At 29.6% G+C, this 3,328-nt stretch overlaps 1 protein-coding gene across 1 annotated transcript in view; it reads left to right on the top strand.

Annotated features, from left to right (window-relative positions):
- Nucleotides 1–631, top strand: part of LOC109325635 (probable receptor-like protein kinase At4g39110) — a 27,562-nt gene extending 26,931 nt beyond the window's left edge. Inside the window, exon 3 of the transcript XR_002105171.1 lies at nt 621–631. The gene's annotated coding sequence lies outside the window, so the exon portion shown is untranslated. The remainder of the gene's footprint in view (nt 1–620) is intronic.

A 3,328-nucleotide genomic window follows, 5' to 3' on the forward strand; every position in this document is an offset into this window, starting at 1 on the left:
ATATATATATATATCTGATTTTGATAAAGTCTTCTCAACAATTTATTTATTTATTATTATGGATATGTAATTTGATATATGAAATGATAAATGTACATATATTGCTAATCATATATATGTGATGAAAAGTTAGTGAGTCAATGATATGTTCAACCAAATAGATATTAATACTCTGTAGAGTGTAAATAGAGACACATACAAACATGATGAGTGCGTAACCATAGGAGGGGTCGAGTCGGGTCATGCATGTCCTTTATCAAACCCTAAATATCGTCAGGATCTAATTTTTGAACCCAAATCGGCCCTAAGCCCGATGAGACCCAGTCCTATTTAGATATGATCATGATCAGGATAAACCGGGTGAGCAAGTTGAATCAGGTTGTGCACAACCCTACTTAAATTATTCATAGGCAAACCAAGCATATAGTGGAAGAAAACATCCCTAACAAAATTGAGAATAAGACCCTACCAAATTTAGCTATGAGAGGAAACACCAAAATTAGCTAGCTTATCCACACATATTAACTTCTCTAAAAGTATAAGTATTTGAAATCCAGATTAGCACATATTATGAGACAATTTTTCCGCTAACATTCCAAGGCACAATTTTAGGACTACAGATAGTAACTTAGGGGTGTTCAAATCTATATTGATCCAAAAATAAAACTGAAAACCGATCCAGAATAGACAGAAACCGTAAAAACCGAATGTGTTTAGATTATATTGGATTTTTTTATTAAAGACCGATTGGTCCGATCCGGTTTTCGGATTCACCTCTTGGATTCAAACCGATCCAGACCGGACCAAAGTTGTTTAAGTATATAACCATTTTAAGTATCTTCCACACTTAACCTATGTCCAACTCCTAAATTGTTCCTTGATGCTTAAATTGTTTAAGTGTTGTCTTGTAGTTGTTGTGTTAATACTAATGTTGTTACTATTATTGCTGTTTACTTTAATATCGTTATTTACTTTATTGTTATTGTGTTGCTATTTAATGTTGTTGTTTACTTTTAATGTTAGACACTTTTTAAATATTGTTGAACATTATTTTTTTGATGTTTTACGCTGAATGTTTAGTAATTTTTATGAGTTTTGGGTGTATGTGCAATTTTAATTTTTTATAAAAAAAACCCGATCCAAAATGAACGAAACCGCATATAATATTTAGATCGGATTGAATCGAACATCTTAATACAAACAAACTAGACTGGATAGAACTACATATTAATTACGTGTTTGGATTGAATAATGTTTTTCCAAAAAATCGATCCAAATGGACCATAAACACCCATAATAGTAGCAACCAGAAGAGATGAATAGCTTTCAACCCAAAATTTGTTCCATCCTCTATCTTGTGCTATGTGAACTATTGTCATAACTCAGCAAGAAAGACATTAAGCAGCCATAAAAATCTGCAAAACATCATAATATTGTTCCACTTTTATCCCTTAAAATATCTCCACCATCACTGTTAATTTTTATCCAAATTTGTATCCATCATGAAGGAGGGACAAACTAATAATTCATATGTTTTTCGTTTGTAACATTAGACTTGATTAAGCTCAAATCCGATTGAAAAGAGATATGTTTATCATGAAATTTCAGATTATTTCTACAAAACCAAATCAAACGAATTAAGTTAACAACCACCGCAGAGAGAATGGTTTGAAGTTGAGGGCTCCAACCTTTATCAAAGATGGACAATTGGGACTGAGTAGAACTAAGATCAATAGAACAACCAAAAATATCATTTAGCCAAAGCCATATATTTTTGGCAAAGCAATATCATAACTTGATATCCTATTATAAATTAACCACCAAGTGATGTAAGACTTAGGAGGAGGAATTGATTCATGCCAAATAAATTTAGACTAGTTCACTTGGGGTTTAGATTTGTTTGTAAAAGTCAAAAGAATCCCTTATGAGTTGCGTTTTAGAGGGAAAAGAATGACAGAGAAGATTTCAGAGTAATCTCACTAGTGTATTTCGTGGCTTTCAAGTTTTCCTTTTTCATTTTACCACTCCAAAATTCAACTCTCAAACATAAAACTAAGCAAAGGAAAATCTGCCACAGAAGCTTGAAGGTTATTATGAAAACTGAGCACCCTTTTAACAACAATGTTCCCTCTCCAAATGAAATTTCTAATGCACCAATAAATATTTTTAATCAAAACAGCAGGCCAAGCATACACACTAAAGTTGTAAAGAGTTGGAAAATATGTCTCACATTGCCAATCTCATTATTATGGAAATGATTTAAATATATGTTGAATTACTTCTCTTATTATCAAATAATTTTAAAATGAAATCTTAACATATATTATGAAAGCTCAACATCTTTCCTCTCATCGGCCAAAAGAGAAGAATAATTTAGCAATCATTTTGTCAGCAATAGGTCGTAAATGTAGCTTCCTAGGCTTCTCTTTAAAAATAGGAACACCTAGATAAAGTAAAGTGCAATGATCCAGCCGCAAAACCTAACATGTTAGCTATATTGTTTTAATACATGATGATATTATGGACTTATATTAAAAATAGATAATAAAGAACAATAATTTTTTTAACAAAAGTAAAAATAATATAATTATTTATCATATAGAGGTTTTCACACAAACAAATTCATCTGAAGGTGTTGATAATAAATATATAAAGGAACTTCCTACATATATTATGATGATATAAATACTTTGATATATAGAGTTTTGAACTTGAGTTTATACTACTATTATTATAATAAATGAAGCAACATGATATTATTCATGATAGTTTCTGAAGATTTATATATATTCAGGGGTATAACTTGGTTAGGACAGGTGGGGGCAACTGCCCCTGGATTTTATTTTTCAAATATTTTTTACTTTTTTTTTTGTTTTTTCAAATGTATATTTTTATTTTGTGCAAATTGTGTAGTTCTTATATGTGTAGATATTGATATTACTTATAATACTATTATTTTATTTGAGTTTATAATGATTTAACACTTATAAAATATATTATGGATCACAAATTGTTTTTCTCAAACTTTGGAGCAAAGGTCCTAAGATTTTATAGATTTTTATAAATAATTTAATATTAATAACATATGTATTTTTGTTCAAAAATTATACCTATGAATTTCAATGTGAGTAAGAGAAGATTCATTTGAGATGTCAATTTCAGCATTTTATCGTTAACTTCTCATGTTTGAAAAAACTTTCAACCATATGTGAATTAAGTGCAACTTTGACAATACGAGAAAAATGAATGGATATTATTTGTTTGATCAAGTTATTCATCTTATCTTAACTATTATTATTTATCTACTACATGAAGATCATTTTCAGGA

The sequence above is a fragment of the Lupinus angustifolius genome, chromosome LG13 (assembly GCF_001865875.1).
Source record: "Lupinus angustifolius cultivar Tanjil chromosome LG13, LupAngTanjil_v1.0, whole genome shotgun sequence".
Lineage (NCBI taxonomy): Eukaryota > Viridiplantae > Streptophyta > Magnoliopsida > Fabales > Fabaceae > Lupinus > Lupinus angustifolius.